Raw genomic sequence first — 24,375 nt, forward strand, 5'->3', positions numbered from 1 at the left:
CATCAGCTAGCAGCTAAAAAAAAGGGTTAAGAGTTTATGTAAGCCTTTTGTACAGACACAAATCCTCCTTTTCACGCACATGAATGAGGTTTTAGGAACAGCATAAAGGGCGATTCGGCCTAGTGCCTCGTTTAATTAAAATCGGAATAAAATAAAGTTGTTCGGATCTGCGTACAGCTGCAGGGCGAATGACAAACATGTTTGACAAAGTTTGACAGGAGTTTTGATTTATGTGGTTCACCTACTGACAACACTAATGGGTAAAAACACAAAAACACATTCACAGGACAGGACCAGACACAAATAAGCATGTGGGGACTGGTTGGTTCGCACACGTATGGAGCTCGACGGCAAGTTTCGACAGCAATCGATGACATGACTCTATATCGGTCTCTGTTTCTTTAAGTTCAGTGGGAGCAAACAGGCCGAGGGTCTTTCGCAAACCTGTCTACGTGGTGGAAACACACTGCCTCCTTGTTTCTCTCATTCAAGTCGTTCCTTTATGGGTTTGGACAGCAGCAGGCATCTTTGTGGAAGCAGCACTGCATTGTGCCCCTGAGCTGAACTAATTTCTTCTCGCGCTCGAGCGGTAACCTTCATTCACCGGGAGTTTCTGACGACATGCTGCACTTGAAAGAGAGGCTGAAAGGGCCTGTGAGAAAACCGAAGCAGCAGGTAGCTTTGGGTGTTGGAGAATTCCGCCTGTCTGAATTGAGGCTGGTCATTCCAGACAGCATGTGGTCCACACCGCGGAGCTCCAGTCGAGAGTGGGAGAGCTTTTTGAGTTTAACAAGCACCATCTGGCATTCTGAGCTCCTCACAGCAGCCGAACACACACACACACACACGCACCCCGACACCCTGCTGCACCATCCCCGCCAAATATCTTAAACCAGCACACACACACACACACGGCTGAATAAAAAGACCTGGACTCCTCAGACTTAGTAAAAATATGACCTTTAACCAGCATCCCATTGAACTGTGCTTCTCAACAGGTTTTACAGACCCAGATTTTCCATTGGACATCAAGTAATAATAACAAAAAAATGTCCTTAAAGTGAAATGTAACAATTTATTCATTATAATATTTTATAGTAATTAAACACCGTAATTTTTTTTAATAAATTGTAAATAAAATAAAGATTATTGGAAAACATTTTACAATCAAATGCTATTTTAGTCTTTGCACTTTTCATGTTCAATTCAATGTGTTACTTGCCATTTCTTTGTGAAATTGACCATTTCTGAGTGAAAATAGTTTCTACACCCAATTTTTTTTTCAGTGTACAAAACTACCTGGCGTTATAAAACAATAATTGCGACTTTTTGTCTCACAATCCTGACTTTTTATCTCACAATTGCGAGTTTATATCTTGCATTTCTGATTTCTTTTCTCAGATTTGTGAGATATAAACTTGCAATTGCGAGTTACTTATAAAATCCAATTCTAAGGTAAAAAATACTTTTTTTCTCAGAATTGCGAGTTTATATTTCGTTATTCTGACTTTATAACTCGCAATTCTGAGTTTATATCATGCAATTCTGAGACAAAAAGTTTTAAAAAGCTATCTAAAAAACGTTTATTATTATTATTCAGTGGCGAAAACAAGCTTCCGTAAGCTTTGGCTAGCTCCAACCAAGTGACAGATTCATTTGCAGTCAGACTAAAGCATTTACATGACATCTTAACGTTTTTTAAATTGCATTCCCCAAGCATTTGCATATTTACATTGTCACAATTAATTTGCGACAAAATACAGAAGAATTTGATTTGACCTGTGACGTAGCCTAAACAAGTTATGTGAACCTTTTTCTTCTCCATTAAAACTCTGATTAGTCGTATGTATTTTAGCTATCATAACTATGCATGATTTTATAGTCAGCAGCATTTTTTGTTTGAGTTCATCACTGTTTCCCCCCCACAATATTATAAGGACAGACCAGCGATCAATTTATGAGTCACAACCCACCAGAACCTTTGCTCTAGACCATACTTTGCCCTAAAACATACAAAGGGATTTAAAGACACTTTTCTAAAGGCTTTTAACATGCAAACTGGCAACAAGCTAAAACACAACAAGCTATCATCAAGCTAACAAAAGCACTGCCACTAAAATGAAATAGATTGAAAAAAATAAAAAACTACTTGTTAAATTACTACTACTTTTTTTCTTATTTATGATATCGGAACAGTTGTATCATCCTGCATTTTTTTTACTTTACAAACTGTATTTTTAATGCATTTTTGAAATAAATTATCTTAGAACAAATCATTATTTGATGCATAAACTAGATAATAATGGACTAGTTAGTTGTTGGATGATTCGCCGACCATTGTGAGCCATTTCTAAGCAAGTGTCAATCAATAAACTCCGAAACTCCCCACCACATCTTTACCATCACTCGATGCTTTCAGTAAAACTAAAATGCACAATAAAAAGGCAGAGAACGAGAGAAAAAGAGAGTGTAAAATCTCTTTCACTGCTGAAGGACATCTATCCCACTGACAGTTAAATGTAATTATACTGCAGACATTCTCAGCATTACAGAGCTCTTCATCTAACCTCAGAAAAGCCTGCTGAGAGCGATCCAGCATGTTACAAATGTCAAAAACAAACAAGAGCAACTCACCAAACAAACCCACATTCTCATCCCAGCCATCAGATATGAAATAAAGCGCACATTGGCAGTCGTGTCAGGACCGATCAGCTCAATCAGTGGGTTAAAACCGGTTGCCCTCCGCCACATCCTCACCGCAGAAAAACAGCTGTAAATTCATCCATGTAGGCAGAAAAGTCCCCAAGGCCTTGGCTTAACAAGCCGATATTCAGAACCCTGCCAACACCTGGAAACCACACCCAAAAAGTACCTGGCGATGTGTCTTTTCTCACAAACAACATTTACTTTACCTCAACCAATCAATACATTCCCTGTGCAGGCCACAAGCCTCGCTGATATGGAGGACTGATGCTGGTTACTGATTAAGACTAATGTGTGCGGTGAAAACACTGTTAAGATAAAGAGAAAACCGAGAAGATAAAAAAGTATATATAGAGAGCGAGAGAACAATTAAAAGAAAGCCAAACCTCATTTCCTCAACCCCCAACATCTCTCCAGACCCCTTTGCCCCCCGAACAAAAGCCCCTAACGACTGGTGCTGCTGGCTCAGATTAGCATTTCTATAAAAAGAGGCGGTACCATGAAACTCCAGTTATCGGACCGACAGATAAAGCCCTTTCCCCCCCTCCGCTTCTCTTGAACTCAACCCACCCCCCAAACCTATTCAGTCCACCTGCATTGATGCAAAGACCCTCAAAGAGGCATAGAGAGACCACATCTGAGGGGCTTCTACATGCTTTTTTACTCCTCAATTCAGTTTTTGAGGTTATAGAGGGGTGAAAGAGAGAGAAGTTTTGAGAGTGACAGAGAGGACAGAGGTGGAATAATCCCATGTACAAGCCATATGCTGTGGCGCTGTAAACTCAGACTTCCTGTGGCGGCGAGGGCGAATGGAGGGCAACGGCAGTGAGACAAGACGGAACACAACAGAAATGCTCACCTCACACACTCTGATTTAAAGCTGATGTGTGTATTTTTAATACTAACATTCAGAGACAACTATGAGTAAACTAAGTAGGTTGAATTCAGCAAACGTCGTAAACACCGGGTCTCAGTGGTGATATCATAACACTGCTGTTTGTTTGAGCATCACTGCCCAGCACAGCAACACTGGCTCAACCAATGGTGCAATTTTGGGGGAAGGGATATCCGTTTTATCAACCAATAGCAGATGGGAGGAGTGTTTCTGCAAACTCTGGAAACAGTCTTTAGTTTTCAAATTCTAATTGATGCTAAAGAAATTACACACTTTACACCTTTCAAGATTTACTTTTTACCTTTCACTTGACCTTTCTCATTAATTACATGCCTACTTACTAAATAAATAAATATTTATTTTCAATAAGAATATTAATTACATTTATTACAACAAGAAAAAAAAATCAATAAATTATACAGAAAAACCTGAATCAGAATCAAGTATTTTAGAGAGCCATTTAAAAAATATAACCCATAAATATATATAATTTAAACAAATTACATTATGACTGTTACAGTTTTGAGATCTGTTTTCCATAAGCCAAATTTCTAAGTAAAAATATTTTCTATGCTGCATCTGTTTTCCTCTGTTTACAGGAAATGTGCTATACAAAGTTTGATCGATGGGCCCATACACACAAATTGCAGTGTCAGCTCTGTACACACACACAGAAACACAGTAAAACACTGAACAGCTCAAACTTCCTGTCAGTGCGGACTGTGCGTCATTAAAAATGCATACAAACAGACAACAATGATGGGAACGAACCTCTGGGGCAAGCTGGACTGAAACCCTAAACACACAGAGCTGGACAGTAATGCAGAGTGATTGAACCACTGCAACAAATACCCATGATGCCTTGCTCTGCCTACAGCTGTGCCAAGTCTCCAGGGGAACATTTACACATTGCTCTGTCAGACTAACCCAATCTGTTTATGCAAGTCTAAATGTAAGGAAAGGACACACAGTCCGAGCGTCCTTCTCCCTCTCCTTCTCTCACTGCTATGTCAACTGAATCAATGGCACATTTGAAGCAGCTTCTGTGCACTGGGGTGGTCTGTAGGTCTCCAGGGCCTTACTGCTTGTTAGGGTCCATGTCTTTCTCCCTCTCTCTCTCTTCCAGGATACACTGTTCTGTCAAGGCTCTTTCTTTCTCTCTCCCTAACTCACCCATCTTCATTCTCCCTGCAGCCTGGCTAATGTGCTCATGGATCACTGCAACCGCCTGTGTGCATGCTCCAATGCAAAGTTTCCAACAGACAAGCCCAGAGCAAGTTAGACTAAGTGAACTGGAGCTACTGGATATGTGAGTGCGCTTCAAAACGTACTCTTAGTTCCAGCGCTTTAATTTGATTGAACAAGAGGCGTTTCAAGACTCCAATGGCACTGAAACCCTTGACTGTAATTTGGCAAGGATCCAAATGGATGAACACGGCAAGAAATTCTAATCTTAACGAGTATTTTTAAGTTCTCAGTTAAAATATCTAAAACATACTTATATTTATTTAAATAATTATATTAAGACTTGTTTTGGGGAAAAAGTAAATAAATAAATACATAGTTAACCAAAAAATGACATTTACTCACCCTCAAAATGTTCCAAACCTTTATGAATATTTTTCTTCTGCTGAACACAAAAGAAGATATTTAAAGAATATGGGTAACTAAAGAGCTGATGGACCCCATTGACTTCCATAGTATGGGAAAATACTATGAAATTCAGTGGGGTCTGTTTGGTTACCCATATTCTTAAAAATATCTTCTTTTGTGTTCAGTAGGAGAAGGAAAATCATACAGGTTTGGAACAATATGAGGGTGAGTAAATGTCATAATTTTTATTTTTGGGTGAACTATCTTTTTAAAAACAAGTCGTGAAAAAAAAAAAAGTGCCAATGAAAAAATTAACAACACTCCCCATAAGGGTAAAGGTCAGTCGGTACGAGTCAAGGCTTGGAAGTACCAGTGTGTTTAGTGTTAAAACTCAGCTGCTGTGGGATACTGTGGACGCACGCCAGCGAGGTGCCAAGCGTAACGGCTTCCCAAACATGTTATTAGCTGTTTTCTCAAATGTGCACTTGCACAGTTTGTTGTTGTTAGTTGGTGGTTTGAGGGTCTGTTTTACCCAGTTACCAAGCAACCTCTGATCTCATGCCTCTTTGATTGACAGCACATTTCCACTCAGCTGGGTTACTATGTTAGAGAAAGCAAGTTTTCCATATGTCAAACCAAAGAGAAAAGACAGAGATGGCTAGAGATGGGAGAGGGAGAGGGGGGAGAGAGAGAGAGAGAGAGAGAGAGAGAGTGTGAGTATGTAAAGACAGCACCACATATTGATGGACTACTTCCTACTATCAATTTCTCTGGGTCTGATTTTCTGGGCTATCACTTTCCAATTATGCATACCAAGATGTGGCACGCACAACCACAAAGCATATGGCCACAGTATGTGTATGGATCTTATATTCAGCATAAACTGGCATTCAAAGTCCATTTGACTGTGTAACATATTTCAGAGCAAAACAGGATTTGTAGGGAGATTTTTTTTTTTTTTATCCATAAGGAATAATGGGAATACTGTACAATAATGTGCTTTGTTAATATTAATTAATACAATAGCTAACATGAAATAACAATGCACAATGCTTTAATAACATGCAAGTTAACTTTAATCTCATACACTACTGTTCAAAAGTTTGGGGTCAGTATGACTTTTTTGTTAAGAAATTTATACTTTTATTTAGCGAGGACATATTAAATTGATCAAAAGACAATAAAGACATTCAAAAGATGTCTATTTCAAATAAATGCATCATTTCATGTTGACTTTAATTGTCTAGCCGTTCAAAAAACTTCCTGGTTTACACACAATTCTCATCCTCAATGACCGTCAATGGGTGCATCTTTTACTTGACCTGCTCTTGACAAGAGTATGTACACAAACACTGAGACTCTATAACTCTCTGAGGTGTGTTTGTGCGTGTTTTGAACTATTGCGAGTTATTAACTGTGTTGATAGGAGCCCAAAGGCTTTCTTGATCTGCAGCAGACAGGATAAAACTCATTCACCCTGAGGAGAAACACAGCTGAAGTGCTTGCGTGTTTATGTCTGTTTATATAGTGTGAACTGTATACATTGCATACGTGTTTAAATGGGAGAACGGTGTGGGAAGGCGAATCTCTTTTTCTCTCTCGTACACAGATAATGAGAATGAGAAATGTGCGAATAGCTGCTTTTATTAAAAAGGAAAAGTTTATAGCTGCCTGTGGCCTCATAAAGCCCCAGTGATGGAGCGCAGGAGGGAGAGGCAGTGAATTATTCTCATTCCTCTCTCTCTCTCGCTCGCTCGCTCACGCTAATGGGCCTTTGTTTCTTTATCTTTGCTGTCAAGTTTATTAGGAAGCACTGTTTAAATTTAGTTTGGAATTGTACCATTCTGTATCAGGTAACACATTTAAGCATTAGTAGGGGAAGAAATCTCCCTTGCTCCACACAGACGAATAAACAAAGGAGACCAGCAATAACTTTCATGTGAAATTTCTGCAACGCCAGCAGTACCAATCAGAAAAATAATAACCATTTCCACAAAAGGTTTCTAACATGCCATTTCAGCCCTGTCTTCCATAGTTTGGACAAACATGCAGACCAACCCCCAGACTCATGCCACGAGCTAAGCCAGAAGTTGACCAGAATGTCAAACACTCAAACAAACAACAAGCCTGAGCCTATTTTCAATACTATTCTACGCCATTTTGAAGTATATGTAGTGTAAAAGTACCAAGATGAAGTACTTGGTCAAATGTAAAATTTTGTACAGATTACTGGACTCTCTAGTTGCGTATTTTCATACATAGCGGAAGAGGAAGGGCTAAACTAGTGTTGCTATTGTTATCAAAAAAACGACAGCTAAGGCTATGTTCACACTTAGCGTCTTTTTTCAAACTGCCAGCGTCTGTTCTACATTATAACCCTATGGAGTAAACCGTTTTTTCAAAAAAGTCCTGAGCGCTTTTTTAGACGCCACCGCCGGCGTCTTTTTCTGCAGCTCAGAGCGTCTTTTTAAGTTGAAAAAAGTTCAACTTTTCTGAAAAGAACGCCCTACGTCAAGCGCCTTTTTGACAGCTGACCAATGACAAGCGAGTAGCGAGACCTGTCGTTTCCATAACAACAAGAACAACTGTCTGTCGTGCACCCACAAACGTCTTTGTGAACCGACATTCTCCTCCCCGGTAACTTCAAAAGCCAACGCAAGAGCCAACTTTCTCTTTCTCGACATTTTTTGCATCACACAGCACTAGGCTACTGTTGCAGCTCTTGTTATAGCTGCCCGGTCTCACCCCAAAACGTCATATACTGACGCGTCTTGACCATGCGTCAAGCGCACCAGCAGCGCCTCCTAGCGGTACCCTAACGCATACCTAAACCTACCCATAACCCGAATCGTCACATATGGACGTTATGGGGGTACCCTTTTCGTCGTATGTTGACGCATGGTCAAGACGCGTCAGTTAATGCGCCAGCCACAAAAGACGCGCTCGGCTGCTATTTGTAACCGGACGCTGCCAGCGTTTTTTTTTGCTAAAAAAACGCCGTTGTCAACTTTTTCTTGTCAAAAAAGACGCTAAGTGTGAACATAGCCTAAGGCCCCATTTCAAATGGACCCCAAATGGACCCAAACGGACCCTTAGCCCTCGCGATCTTCCTCTGAGTCCACACTTTCATGAAGTAATACCACTTTGAATGTTGGGCATAATTGTACCAACTATCACATTTAAAAATAAACTAGGGCATTTCACAAAAACAACATTTCTCATTTCCAGTAGATTTCACGACTGATTTCTCACCTTTTTATGTAGTGACAGACGTTGGCTTATCAAAAAACACAGGTGTTTGATCCAGGGGATATAAATGTTTTTCCTTAGGCCGACCACATAGCGCTGAAAAGACAGCAATTTCTCCCTGAAGTCGGAGAGCAAGTGCTAGGCAAGACTTGTTCTGGGAATCTGCAGCGTAATGCTAATCCATTACTTCACATCATTCTTAGCAGCATCAAAGCAACCGCTTCGAAGAAATTGACAGGGAAGTGTGTCAGTACGTAGCCGAAGTAAGAAACGAGGGGCCTCACTGGTGGGTATGTTCAGCTCTTTGGTGATATCCAGTGCCTTCAACTGGATGATGGCTCTGGTTATTATTGGACGCCCCTCATTTCTTTTTTCAGCCGCGTGCTGGCTTCAGCTTCGAAGTGGACACTTTTAGGACCGCGGTAAGCTTTTCTTTGACAGTTTGCATTTTTAAGACTTGCCTTTTAAGCCTCGCAATCTTCTAACATTACACTATGACACACCGTATTTCTTGGCTGCTTCATGAGAATTGTTTGATGACTCTGCTGTGTTTATCACCATGAGCTTAAAGTTTGCATCATAACCTCTCCTCAGTTGCTGGTTTGCTTGCCCAACTTTTGAACAGTTCTGTTCTGGACGGTCATTCACTAGCATGAGGTCACCTGGCACTGCAAAATACTGGGTGGGGGGGTGTATAAAAGACAACCCCATTTTTTCAGATGCATTTCCAAGAAAAGAAAACACTTATATTTGGAGCAATACGGTAAGTTATAAATAAGTTAAGTACTATTAATAAAACTAAAATAAAAAGAGACTACACTGGGCTAAACATGCTAAAGCTAACACTTCAAATGGAACACGGCGACTGCTTCAGTGTAGTAGAAAAACAACATCAAACGGTATTACATTTGAGATGACAACTCTTCAAAAATTCATAACCTAGATCGCAGAGTGAACAATGCACTGTATAATACATCATGAGGGATGCTTCTAACATTTTGAGAACGTTTCAGGAAGTCAACCGACAAATTGCTTACTTATTGATGTCTCTGTGCATTAAACTGACATTAGAAAGTGTTTTATCATCCAAAAAAATGACAGTTCACCTCTAAAGGAATATTCCAGGTTTTTCTATATCCTATTAGCATGCTGTCGACTACCTCAGGCAATAATTTCAACACATCTCTCTGTTTATAAACACACAAGACACGTGTTTACAGTAAGCACACAATTATTGTCTGAGGTAATCGTCTGCACGCCACAAATGCGGCACGCAGACGTCAGGTCGCAATAAACCCGGAATATTCCTACAGCATTCCTCCCTTCCCCCTCACTGAGGAGGAGAGATGGGCAACAGCTGCTCCTGAGGTAGAGGTGTGAATTCTTAAATGGCAGACCGCCCCTTTGCCCTGGCACAGGGTCACATCAACAGATCTTGAAACACTTGTGTCGTTTGTACTGACGTAGGCCCATCCGTCGTTTACGGCTCTATCGTTTTGCCCTGTTTACGCTGCCCAGCTAGGCCAGAAACCTTCTGACACTTGGTTTCCTTCCTGTTGTTCCTCCCAAACAAAGACATAAAAAAAACCCTGTCTTGACTCCTTGCTGAGCATGTGTGCAGCTGTTGGGTGCTGCTTTCCACTTGGCTCTCTCCTGCTGTGGGACGAGCACTCCGAGAGACACGGAGGGGGATGGAAACAGCTGTTTCTCATTCACGATCACACGTCAGTCAGACTCAAACACATTCCCTCTTTATTCCGCCGCGCTGCTGGCGAAGAAATGACGTGTTTGAGAAAAATAGAAAGACTGAATAAAGGAGTCCTGCTATTTTTACTTAGGTAAGCAACTTAAGTGTAATCCGTCCACTGTTAAACGGAAATGCAAAAATAACTAGATTTTTTTGTATAAATGACACGTAAGAGAAATTGAATAAGGTACACTGTACACCCAAAATGAACATTGTCAATATTTGTTCACTCTCATTGTTCTAAACTGGTTTGACTCTTTCTTCCTTCAAATACAAGGTGAGATTTCAAAAACAAATGAAAGACAGGGAATGAGTACTGGGGCTGTCAAGCTAAAAAATTACAAAAAAGCACCATAAAAAAATATCAAAAGTCCATTTTGAAGTAATACGATAAATAAAGCGAAAAATGTATTTTTGTTATTCGTTAAAAATCTTCCCCTCTACACACAATGCTATACAGTGCACTTATCATATAGACCACTTTTATAGTGATTTTGTCATTTTGGAGCTTGATGACAAAGAACACACACAAAAAACTTTTGAGGAAGAATGACATCTACTAAATAAATTAATTTAAATGTAAATGTAAATGCAATGGGGTCCAAACAACATTGGACGTAATTGTCTTTCATTGACAAAAACAAAGACATTTTTCAATATATCTTCAATGTTCCACAGAAAAAAGAAAGGTTTGGATCTACATGAGAGTGAGTGAATGACAGAACATTTTTGGGTGGACTATCCCTTTAAAATACAAAAAAGAGAGGGAGATGAAAACAGAAGAGATGAAGAGAGGATGAAAAAGAGAGACCGGCAGAGGAACGGTCCGCTGGGTGTTGTGAAGTATTCCCTAGGCTCTGTTCTTCACATTACAAAGCACACTGACTCTCTGAAATAAAACTGTCCCATCTTGGCTGCCCAGCTGTGCTTGCCTGTCCGATTTTCTCTCTCCTTCTCTCCCTCCATCCATTCCTCACTCCTGGTGCTCCTTGGCATTCAGGGAATAAAGACAACCTGAATAAGGTCTTTCCTTCCATATGGGAACAAAACCTCCAGGCCCAGTGAGTGACGTCTCTGAAGACAGCTGACCTCTGACTGCTCAAATCCACTGAGACTGGGATTCGCTAACGATCTCATGAGCCCCGGTACAGATGAAAGGCAGAACGGAGGAGAAGAAGAAGAGGAGGAGGAGATGCAGGAATTGAATCTTACTGAGTGCCTTCATTTAATTTGCCAGCCAGTTTGTTCACTAATATCAGATCGGATGTTGTTGCATGTAAACAAAAACATACAAGATCAGACTTTTCTGCATCCAATTTCATCTGATCTATAAATGCAGTGTTGGTGATCATAAGAAAATTATTTAAAAAACATTTAAAAAATCTTACCAAACCCTAAACTTTTGAATGGTAGTGTAAATTCCTTTCTTCTTTTAATGCTGGATTTGGGCATTATTGTTATGCAATTTAAAGGGTTGTCTGAAAGCATCACATGCAGCTTGGATAAAGTGTGAACTACTTTAATAACTAGAAGTGACAGCAATTATTTTCAATATGAAAACATTTCATTCTCAATACAAGTTTTGGTTATAGTGGCATATTGGCTAATACATTGTGTTCTAATTGGTTAGAGTCAGGAAAGTAATTATATAAAGGCACTGTACATGGTTTCAGTCCACATTCTTGCATTTATAAACAGTTAGATGAAGCGCAACTGATGAAATGTAACAGGATAGATCACAGGGGTCCTGAAACACATTTTAAAAAGCTGAACAACTTTCAACTTCCCACATCATCTTAAAAATGCAACAGACATGGTGAGAGGCAATTAAATAGCAGCTGTATGCACATTTTGAACGCAATTTTAAATATGATCTGATATCCCGTCATGTAACCTGTATCTAAAACCTATATTTGATTCTCATCATAATTCAAGATTGATCATAATTGAAGACAAGGTCTTGTCTGAAATCATCACTTGCACTGGAGTCCACAGGTATTCCTATGAGTAAATCATGCAGGAAGTATGAGGGATGTTTTAATATTTTACTATTTATTTTAAAACAGCCCCTCACATTTGCATGCCATTGGAGTAAGCCACATAGTGACACAGGCGGTTTTATTTAGTTATGAACCACATGGGAAGACAAATGCTCCAGAAGTAAGAAGCAACTTCAATACTTAAAGGCAGGGTGATTTGTTCCAGATTTTTTTTGTTATGCTGGTTGAAAGTCTCTTAACATCCTGATAGCAATCACTAAGTTAAGTGGTATAAATGTATGTATGTATGTATGTATGTGTATATTATATATGTATCGTCTGTGGAATGTGTAGGACCATACAATGTTCGTCCAATCATTGCATTCGGTCCAGTGATACCATGTCCTACCTGCCTGTCAACGTATGTATTTTCATACCTCCATTTCATGCTATTCAGAGTTAGACTAGCCACCTTTTACACTTCCTCCTGAACTAAAAACAACCAGCTTATGCTGCATTCACGCCATAACAACTGTAATTTGTTAGCCTAGAAATCTAGACGCACCCTAGCGGCAGCAAAATTATTTTGCAGCCAGGGTGGGTCTAGCAACTCTCAATAGACCTTTTTGCTGCAAAAACCTAAATTGGGTCAGGCCAATCACGTCGTGTATAGAGTAGGCGGGGGCGGGCTTAACATATGACGACAGAGTTGCGACGGTTCCTGCCACTTGAAAACAAAGAATGACGGCTGCTGCGGATGGAGAACAGCGGTCTTTCGAATCGGCTTTGGCCGCAACTCTGGAGGACTTGGAGTTAAGTTTTTCTTTGAGAAAAGAACAAAGAACGGCACTTAAGTCATTCTTAAAAAAAGGAAGATGTGTTCGTAGTTTTGTCGGCCAGATTTAAAAGTTGAATCTATCAACTAACGTTAGCTCCGCTGTTGGGAAAACGCTCTGGTTGGTTGAAGCGCTGTCCTATTGTGTGCAGAGGGAATTTGAAAGACAGCCGTTTATCCCACCCATCAGATTGACCGTGTCTATGGTGAGTTGCCAGACTAAACATCTTGATGTACGTCTGGCTTGCCAGGCTAGTAATTTGTAAGAGGTGGAAAGAAACCTGTGATGTTATACTCTGAGCGGTTCGTGACTCGAATTTGTGTTTCAATGGCAACGCTATCAATGCCGAAATATATCTGCAGCAGTCAGGTGGTACAACTAGAGGTCTGTAAGTTGTTTATGTTCATTATTATTGTAATATTATGTGCTTTGAGACATAAGGTAGTTTAACGCTGTCTCTCGTGACGCTTTTGTTTGCTCCCTGGCTTTGGAGACGCTTTGAAGGGAGGGTGGAATCTTATACATTCAAAGCTAGCTCAATATTGCTAGCCATTCTGAAAATTGCCTACCTTACCTTTAACTGAACGGTACAGCATTCACTTTATTTTTTATTTTTTTATAATAAAATAAAACTAAAAACAAAATAATATAATTGATATTTGGTATTAAAAACAAGGTAACTTATAAAACAAACATTGTCTAATTTTCTAACAAGCTTAAAGCAAAATTAAATTACTCTGGCTGGGAATCACTGATAAAGTAATGTCTGGTGCTAGAATGGGATGTATGAAGTCAGACTGGGAAGAATGCTAAGACCGTGTGCATCTATAGGCTCCAGTGAGCTGAAGCAGCACTCTTCAAGCTGAGTCAGGAAAAGGCATTAAACTCAAGTAAACACACATTCACACCAAAACTCACAACACAGCAGCGCCCTGAAGCGAAACATCTAACCGTGTTCTTAATCTAACAATAACCTCATCCTCCTTCCGAGTACAAGAAACAATACACGCTTGTCTTAAACATCCCTAAAAAAGCTCATTAACTACATAAAACAGGCCGAACTGGCTGAACCGCAGCGCCTGATTGGCTGCAAGCTCAGCAGCTCATTAGAGCCTGAAAGCTGCACATTATAGCTGTATCGAACTCTTCTCCTCTCAATCTCCATCTCACAACATGATCTGCTACAATAAACCAATTAACCTTGAACCGAGCAGGTCACTTACCAGCTAATCAATCCCACAGATAGGACACACACAGGCAAATACACACTCATCTGTACACATGCGCCACGTCTGGCACATAAAAATCTCATCAAGGCTGTGACGAAAGATTTTATAGTGATAATTACGTTATTGAAACAGTCAATTGAACTAATAGAAGTCAATAAGACTGTGAAGAATGTCGAACACGCAAAAGGTCGAAGACAACAGCTGCCCTTTCATGCCAATGTGAGATTGGTCCTGCAATAGAAATCGAGTTGGCCATGAGCTCATGTTTTAAGATCAGAGTCATGTACCATACTAGATTTTCGATGAATAGAATATGTTGTCAGTAACAGAGAAAAGGCCTCAAATTCCACGAACTTAATCCCACAATTGACCATTCGCAAAATCCCGCCCCATAATCCCGCAAAATTGTGTCATTTTTTATAGAAATTTGAACAATAAAAAACGTTTTGTGGCTCTTTAATGTGACAACAGTAAATCTCTCGGAAATATATGTGGATTTATTTTACAGATTATAAAAACTGCGCCTCTTGTTTTTAGGCAGACAAAGCTTGGCAAATCAACACTTTATTGAACATCTGTCCTCGTTTACACCACTCAGCCAGAACGATCCACAAACTGAAACTACTAATCTAGTGCATTATGACACCATTTAGGTGTCCAAAAATGGATCCGGTGAGGTCTTTGATCACCCGCAACCCTTTCCGACAAACATGGAGCTGTTATGTTTATTTAACGTGAGGAGAGCTGACGGAAAAGTCTGGAGGCTGCACCTGCGTCTCAAGGCAACATGTGTCTCATCTTTTTTAATTGCCGACAGCCATTTCCTGCTACCATAATCACACCCATAATTTCCTGCACAAATGTCTCTAATTTTCCAGGTCATAGGGGCTTACAGAAAATGATAAAGCCAAACATCTTATTTCAGTAGTAAAGCTTGGAGAAGATTGGGTGAGATTAAAAAAAGAAGAAGAGAGAGAACCAGTGGAAAAGAAACAGTCTACAGTGTCACCAGTCGAAATTCCCCTAGGCTTCCTATTGAGACATCATTTTCGCTACAGTGGGAAGAAGGAATGCTGGGAGAGACACTAATCCGCTCCTCTTTTCTGGCCTTCGGCTCTAGAGGACAACAGGTCAACCATCTCACCCCCACCAAAAAAATGCATGGAAACACCACATTGTCTGGGGTCTGGCCTATGGCTCTGGGGTCTTCAGCCAACAGCAAGCACAGGTCATCAGATTGTGAACCATTAAGCCAAAGTTAATCCTTTTGTGTCTCCATGTTCATATCTAAATGGTGCTACAGATTAATTCACACAATCGGATGAATAATCTGCCATTGCCTTATGCTACATGGGTCAATGGAGCATGCATAATGGAGCATGTACAATAAAGCAATAAGCCACGAGAAGCATGTGAGATCTGATGTGCCTAAACACCCTTAACCTTGGTAATCCACTACAAACTACAGTCTCAAATGGCTTATTGCTTTAACAAAAAGTGGCAAGAGCAGCCTGATAAAAGAGCAGCCCAATATTAAAATTATTAAAAAATATATATTTAAAAGACCCTATATAATTAAAACAATGATTTACTATTTTATAATACATATTAAAATACTACAACTAATAATAATACTAATATTTAGGACAAAAAAATAACAATTAAAATGTATTATTAATAACAAAATAGCCTATGGGTTGCTGGTCCTAACTTGCTGGATTTAGAATGGTTTTGGGCACTCGTCAAGTGGAATGCCAGCTAGATGAATTTAAGATCAGCTTGGTCAGACTGAGAGACCAGTTTGACAATCTTTAACAAGGTAAGTCCACTATCTTAAGCTATTTGTTGTTGAATGTTTTAAAAACAATGACTAAAACATAGGCTAGCTCTGGTTCAAACTGTCAGAATACTAATATAGTTACAGAACTAATATATTGATACAATTGCTTTAAATATAATACTAAGAGGTCTCTTCTGAGACCTTTAAAGGTTAAACCTTTGTGCAACCCAAACAAACAAGAAGGGCTTAAAGGTGACCTTGCTGACATTCAGCTTGTTGACTAAAGCATATGCAACAGTCCACATTCCAAACCAATGTGGAACTGTCCGTTGATGGGATGAGATCAATAAGACAGAACAATAGGAAACCCTGGGAGCAGGGGCACCTTGACCTTAAGAATAAACCTGCCCATCTGTCCCTCAGGAAGCGGCCGATACTAGGTCAAAGGACATATTGGATCAATCTTACCTTCATTAAATGAGGGATTGCTTCGATTGTTACTTTAAAAGGTGAAATGTGTCATTTATGAAGCACTAGTGGCACCAAACAAAACTGCAAAAACAGCTTTCCCACAAGTACTCTAAACTCATGCCATTGGTTTTCAGGCCCGTTTAAGTCAACAAATCCTGCAAAAATGTGTCCCACATTAAACTGCCATATAAAAGTATTTACACATAGTAAAAAACAGACTTTGCCTTTAAGTCTGAAAAAACATAGAAAAATTTGAATAGACTGGATTGAATTGAGTTATTACCTTCTTAGACTAAATGATTATGATTTATTAAAGGGCCGTGAGGGTTTGCTGTGTATGCAGAATGGCAGCACCACCACCTCCGCCGCAACAAACAACAGCTGTTTCTGCTACAAATAGCCTTGCTGATTATGACCAACATATGTAAATTACATCTAGCAATGTCCTACCAAATCTCTATGGTATATATTTAGTAGTAAGGGGCAGACTGTAGCCATAGCGTAGGACTGCCTGAATAACAGTGAACTAAAGGATATCAGCCCCAACAATGCAGCCACAGACAAAGACCTGAAATATGTGTATTTGAGTGCAATTAGAGCAAAATGTACTCTAACATCAGGAGTCCTGAGGATTACATGCATTTAATCGTCCTTGTACATGCTTGACTAACAAACAACCCCACTGACATGGGAATTACACATCCAGCCCAGGCATGGAGCAAATGTAGGGCAAAAATAATAAGCTTTCCACTCGACTTGCATTGTGGAGGTGGCGCTGTCTAGCATACAATGCACTTAATCATTGCGCAAATATGCTTTAAGAAGCTAATGGCTAATGAGCAAAAACAATGATGCGAAATAAAGACGACGGTTATGCCATCCTTTGCCTCACAAATGAACTACTGTCTGTCAAAAAGACAACTATAACATTGAGCGGAATCCAAATGAACGCAACTGCATGGAGCAGTCAAGACAAGCTAGTGACGTGGTGATTCACGGCTGTTGAAGGGTAAACATTGCAAAACAAAGACTTCACAGATACTGAGCAGTCTTTATCGCTTTCTTCGCTTAGGGACACACCTCCATGACAACCGACACAGGTACAACGCAGCCACTGTTCTCTCAACACTTGGCAGGAGCTGTTAACCTTATGCAAGGCCTTATTGTGCACATAATTCATTTTTTCAGCTCCCCGTCAGTCATCTGATTAGTCATACCATGTTTCTCCAGGTGGAAGCGAAGAAAGCAGAGAACCAATTATAGGCTTGTTAAGAGGTGACATTCCTCAAATTTTCACCCTGAAGGCTTGTGTGGCAATTCCCCCTACTTTATGAAATTAAAAAAAAATCTAATTGTGAAAGTGTTTTGCTCAATCTGCTTGTGTTAATGAAATGCTCAAGGTTTGGTCTTTCCACCCATCCAACAGACGAGATGGGGAAATTGATGTCTTTGAACACTTCACGTACATTCGCCTGTCCCAATTTGAAGTCCCTCTTTGTGGTAGAAACCTCCAAAGAGTCCACTTAGCAAGCGCGAGAGAGTCATATTAGTCCCGCTGAGAACAGAGATCTGGTTCAAAGACAGAGAGAGAGAGAAGCCAAAAGGAGACGGCCCTGTGTGCATCAGCCAGCCTTCTAAAATCTCCCCCCTCTCACAATGAGCGTAGATGCTTGAATGAGATTTGGTTCAGCCAAAGGAGAACTGTGGAAATCTATCTGCTGATATTTCAATCCTCGTCTCCAACTCGAAACAAAGCCCCGCACAGAAACAAACAACGTAGAACCCAATGCAGATACCAGCGCTCCAGTGCTCTAGTTTTTCATAGCATTTGCCATTTTAAATATTGAGCAGCTTGTCATCCGAGGTTAAGCTCATGAAGAAGGTGGAAAGGAAAAGGGAAGATCCCAAAAGGATAGCGGAAACGTACAAGCCTGAGTGAAAGGGTTTGACATTAAACTATTGTAAATCAGGAAAAGGCATTTGGTGGGGTTGAGACCCAACTGGATGAATGGAAGTGAGTGTTACAGTGTCAGGTGTAGAGGCAGATGGCTCTGTGCATCTGATAGGGTTTGCCAGCAGCCTTGCTCTCTTTCCCATGGGCCTTTGCATTAGGCAAAAAAGAGGGAACGTTCCAAGATGGATGGGTTATTATGTGGCTGGGGCTGCAAGTTATTAAATATGATATAGCCTAAAGATGTTAAATATAAAGCAGCCGATAAAATATAAAGGAACACTTGGCTTGCAAAAATATAAATTATTTACTCACCCTCATATCATAACAAATCTGCATGATTTTCTTTCTTTTATGAAAGACAAAAGAAGGTATTTTGAAGAATGTTTTGGTCTACACAATGAAAGTTAATAGGGTCCAAAACAACATGTGTTGTTCAGTGTTCCACAGAAGAAAGTCATAGCGGTTTATAATGACATGAGTTTGAGTACTCAACCTATCCCTTTAAGATGGAGAGACTGTTAGATTAGGCAGATAGAACAATGAAGAGCAATATATAGATGTAAAATGAAGCAGAAGTAATTCGGTAATATAATTACAGAACCATTAAGGTTTCCAGTACAAGCCTTGGCCTTCCTTCAAATTGCCAGCACTCGTATCGCAGGCTGTTCCCTCGGTCTCCATGTCAGTGATTTTAAACAGTTCCGCTAAAGTCACATGACTGCAATACAACACCTATAGCCTGACCTTTAAGTTCTAAGATGACACATCTATGCTTCATAGCAAACCCTGAAATGAAACAACAGAAGCGAAACAAACCAATGATCATGAGCTTGTTTTTCTTGCTATTAGCCACACAATGTCTTGGATTCAGAATCCCAGGGTGCTAAGGCCAGGTGATTCTGCCAGGAATGTCAAGAAAGTCACTCAAGCAGAAGTGAGAAGGGAAGTCTGAGTTGGCATCAGCTCTTTAGGGTTGTCTAGCACAATAAGGATGAAATGGTTTACTCTATATCGACCTGAAAACCGAATCCCCAAACCTCCAGGCTGTGGAAGCATCATAGGAAGACACTCCATTGTGTCTCCACCTTCAAAAAGAGCCATGAAAGAGAATGGGAGGAGGAAGAAAATAGCTGTGAACTCAATGGCCGACTAAAAGGAAACCTTTTCTTGCAACAAAAGCATCCATTGGGACAAGAAAAGTAAAACTATATACGTCAGAAAAAGTTGACAAAGCTTTATCTACACAAAAATGGTCGCCTTGGTACATTTGGAAAGTTTTAAAATTGACATTAGCAGTTGGAAACCGCTGCTGAATACAGCCGGCTATATTAAACCAATTATATTGTTCATCTTAACAAGAGGATTGCGGGCTATGTATGGGATGGTGGATGGAAGGTGGGAGTTGGTGGTCCCATTTAAGACGTCACTCTCTTGCTCACAAAGGTGCACATTAAAAATGGAGTATCCAAGGTCACTTTCGGCCAAACTGAAGTACCGTTGATGGAGTGGTGCAGTGATCCTTTCCTGTGCCCATGCAGGGAAGCTGAGAAAGGTCTGGCTATTGATTCCTCGGGCAACAGATGGCCATAGCTAATCCCTGTCTGTGTCCATGAATTCTCCCGATGCTATCCATTGGTAAAAAAAAAAAAAAAAAAATTCCCTCAGTACATTACTACCAGCAAATTAACAATGTATCCTTTGTAATAATCTTCTGAGATGCCACTTCAAGAGAACAGATTTCACTGCCAGCCGACATTTCAAATGCTTTTCATGGTCTTCAGCTTATGTAGGCTACCCAATCATTTTTTTCCTTCGGAGAACATAATCTTACAAAAACAATCAATGAACAAACAGGGTCTTGCATAGATGCGAGTCACTATTTTGGGAGTTTACAGACAGGCAAACAGATTAGGAACTAGAGCATCCGATCTGAGTCTCGAGATAATAAAATACTTCCTTTCTGAGAGAGGCAAAAGACAAACTCTTCCAGAAAGAGGTCACACTTAGGGCAGGGGCTGTTTAGTCTTCAAATTAAGCCATTTGGATCTTGTTCCCTGAGGTGTTCTCAACTCCTGACCTTGATTTGGTAAACTTGAAACACATCCGTACTTATTTCCTTTCCATTATCTGTGAATTATGCAAACTATGCACATAATCTGCCCCACCATGCAGGATCTGGGCGCTCAAATATGCTCTGATTGTTTACCATCCCTTGGGAACCAGAAATGCACGGAGGAAACAACTAATACTGAGGAGTTTTCCCATGGAGCCAGACACACAAACATACACAACCACCCACACTGGACAGTCGTCTATGAACAATGAAAAAGGGGAGGAGTCTTCTGATTTGCTTGCTAGGGTCAAAGGGGTCTCACAAGAATTAGATAACTCAATCAACAGTCAATCAAGGGCAAGCTCAAACTCAGCTGCATCTAATAGCTATAATTTCCCTAAATCGCATTTAACACAAAACCATTTGAAAAACATCTGCTGATCCTTCTCTAAGATCTTGAGGTTGGTCAAAGGCCCGAGGGACGAGACCAGAGAGTTGAAGAAAAGACTGCACACTTAATTAGCCTGACCGCACTATGTCGAGAAAGCCGAAAAAGTCCCACAGGGTTCACATGAAGAGCCCCTCAGTGCTGACAGGTGCTCGCCATGACACCGAGAGAGGGGAAATTAATCCGCTAACACAAACAAATCGCCCTCAGGCCTGTTTTCTGTCAGGGGTAGCGACACAAAGCCCATTGATTTGAACTCTCTGAGCACGCAGAAAGTGTTTTTGACGGGTTCCCTGCTGTCAGACATTCGGGGTGTTTGACTTCTAATCCACCCTGAGGGGGTTTCAAATAACCACACAAAGCAGCATGACTATTCATTCAGCAGTATATCACCATTTAAGTGAGAATATGAACATTTCACAGAAACAGCACAACATTCTTATAGCTGAAACCAAAAGGACGCAGATGTGTTTCTTGGTTGGCTCCAAGCCCTGCTCTCAAGAGAAGCGTTTCTGACAAAATTAGCTAGGCTGAACATAATTACATTGGAGTTTTGATAATTAATTTAACAATAAAATATATGGCAGCTTATGAGATGAGCATTCACAGCCATCTGCACCTCATTTGACATGCAACAAGACATTTGGGCGGGATATCTGTAGTCTCCATTTGATGAAGACATTTCATTTACATGCCACTCAGTTTCTAACAGATGAGAACAAAGTATTTGTCTGAATTTGAATAATGGATGCACCTAAAACAAAGACAGCGGAGCTACAAAGGGTTTCAGCCTGCAAAGCACAAAAACCCCGGTCCAATTTGGGCATCAAAAACTCCAAACCCAGGAGAGAGAATAAAACCGCAGATTTACTGGGTAGACTGCCAAGATGTTCGGAGCAACAGCTGGCTGCCAAGGTTACTGCTGAAGGAACCAAAAAAAAAAAAAAAATTTCTCTTTAAAGCGTTACAAATTAAGCGAGACTAATCCATTTCAGACCGTTGCAGGGCTTTCAACACCATTGAATAATGAGTACTTTCGGATGATCTCTCTTATAGTATGAAGACCAGTGACAGAATGAGCATTAACGCTATTAGATTTAAGATAATCAAAAATTTGTTTCAAAGTGAAAATGTACCTATATGATCAGTAGTAGACATTTTGCAAAAATTATAAAAGATCTTTGAGACTGTGAGGCTTTGAAACAATAGTTCTCACAAAAAAGATCAAGCCTCATCTCATTCCAAACTCGACTTACTTTCTTCTATGGGCATCAAAAGGAGATATTTTGAAGAATGTGTTTTCCATAATGACAATCAATGACAGCCTTTATAAAGAGCACAAAATCACCATAAAATTAACATAAAAATAGTCTGCATTAGTTGTGCGCTGTTTTCCAAGCCGTTAGAAGCCCTACGATACCTTTGTGCAAGCCAAAAACTAAATCATTATTCTAAAAGTCATTATTCACTGAAGATTTGGTAGATCTGCACTAGAACTTCTTGGCGAGTTTGTGGGTGAAAGCCATATCCAATTTGTGAATGATTCGTTTAAATATGTTTATTTTTTAATTTGCAGATTGCAGAAATTTCAAGTAATCTGAATTGTGAGCAAGTGTTCAATAGGCTATAAATCCAATCCCATACTAACATTCCTCATGTTTGAATTTTAAATTTTTCAACTCTTTGAATCTAAAGGCTCGTCTTATGGGATAACAAAGTGATGGCTAGTTCCACATTTTGAACCAAAGACAGTTCGCTTACTGTTTCATGAAACTGAGTATTCTTCCATCCTACTGATTTGTATACAGCTTTCTGCTTACTTTATAGTAGCCTAGGGAAGTACGCATATTCGGACGCGCGGAATGATTTGTTCACGAATCAGACAAATCCGACTCTGAACAATACCGTAGCAGCGTTTAACTGAAGTGAATGGAGAGTGGATAGCGACTTAAATTTCGGCCTGTTCCCTGTTCTTCCTCACACAAAGCTATCACATGGCGTCACAAGACTTGGAATATATATAACGACTCGTGTGGATTAGGCTACTTTTGTTTCACTGAAGAATGTCAAAAGGGTTTGAAAGAAAATTAATTGGGTAACGTTGGCCTAAATGATGACAATTAAAATGTTGGATGAACTAACGATATAGCCTAACAAGTTTTAAAGTGAAAATACAACGACAAAACGGATACATATTAAACTTTTTTTACGCAAATCGCAGATATACAACAGCTGGAGTGCAAACAAATGTGTTGTAGGATGTTTTGTTATTATTCCCCAGGCTATCCCAAACACTGAATAATGCTACGAAACTGCCCGCTGGCATCAGCAACGGCACATATAAACACAAATGAATTGTCCTTATCTAAAACAAAGCTAAATATTTCCCGCTGCTTTCCTAAAAGCATCTATTGTTAAAACCAAAAACACACACGCGCTGTGGAGCCGGGTGGATGGACAAAACCCACTCCGTGGAGTTCACCTATAAGAAAAAGTTTCTTTCGGAACAAGTTCAAATACAAGAGACAGATTCAATTGTTAGTCATCTTACCTCGCCAAGGACGAGACGGCAATCCCATTGTATGTGGAAAATTATTCAACGAACGATTCCTTGTGTCAATACACGCGTTATTTCCCAAAGAGACGCGCCTTCCACAATAGAAGCGCAACAACTCAACAGATCTCAGGACAACAGCGAGCCGCTGACTGACAGCCCCACCGGCACAAAGCCCGCCTCTTCTACGCGCTGATTCGCCGTGGTGGACAATGAACTCCTCCTCCTTTCAAAGAGGATTATAATTTGCTATCTGGCCTGTCAATCTCGCCCTATGACTTTAAAGGGGCTGTTTGGAACGATGTTTTGAGACTCATTTATGTAGTCTCATGTTGAGTAAATTATATCTACCATGTAAATAAGCCTGTTAAATAATGTTTTTTAGGGATGATAAATAAAGTTCTATAAACGTCCAATTTTTTAATTACATTTTAATGTATGCATTTGTAAGCAAACAATCATTTAATCCATGAAATTGCCTCAGGGTAATATACCCATAGCCTATATTTACAAGCACATTGTGCTTTCTAGGTGGCAATTAATAGTGAGGGGTTGACGTTGAATAAACAAGCAAAATGCTTTGACTTGGTCACACTACATCCTGGTGGTCATTTTAAAAACTTTTCTGTTGTGGGGGAGACATTTTTCCCCTTCAAGCTTTTTTTCACCCTTCAAAATCACATTTAGTGTTATAAATAATTTTAATGAGGATTTGCTTAAATGTGTTTTATTTTTTTTGCCTTCAAGCAACATTTTGCAACAGTGGAATGGATGTGAACACAGTGGATATAGACAGAATGGATTTTGTGCTATTCATTATTAAATACTACAGTATTTACTAAAAAAAATTAACAATTAATGTAAAGCCTGGTGTTTCGTATACT

At 39.9% G+C, this 24,375-nt stretch overlaps 1 protein-coding gene and 1 long non-coding RNA gene across 2 annotated transcripts in view; one reads left to right on the top strand and one right to left on the bottom strand.

Annotated features, from left to right (window-relative positions):
* The window catches only part of sipa1l2 (signal-induced proliferation-associated 1 like 2), a 63,207-nt gene extending 39,561 nt beyond the window's left edge, over window positions 1-23,646 (bottom strand). Inside the window, exon 1 of the mRNA XM_082155418.1 lies at window positions 23,489-23,646. The gene's annotated coding sequence lies outside the window, so the exon portion shown is untranslated. The remainder of the gene's footprint in view (window positions 1-23,488) is intronic.
* On the top strand, window positions 8,244-15,728 carry LOC309487672. The gene is made up of 2 exons (XR_014201903.1): window positions 8,244-10,675; window positions 10,873-15,728. It is a non-coding gene; the product is annotated as an uncharacterized lncRNA (long non-coding RNA).
* Window positions 23,647-24,375: the final 729 nt, after the last annotated feature.

This window comes from Leuciscus leuciscus (genome assembly GCF_965113295.1).
Source record: "Leuciscus leuciscus genome assembly, chromosome: 23".
Lineage (NCBI taxonomy): Eukaryota > Metazoa > Chordata > Actinopteri > Cypriniformes > Leuciscidae > Leuciscus > Leuciscus leuciscus.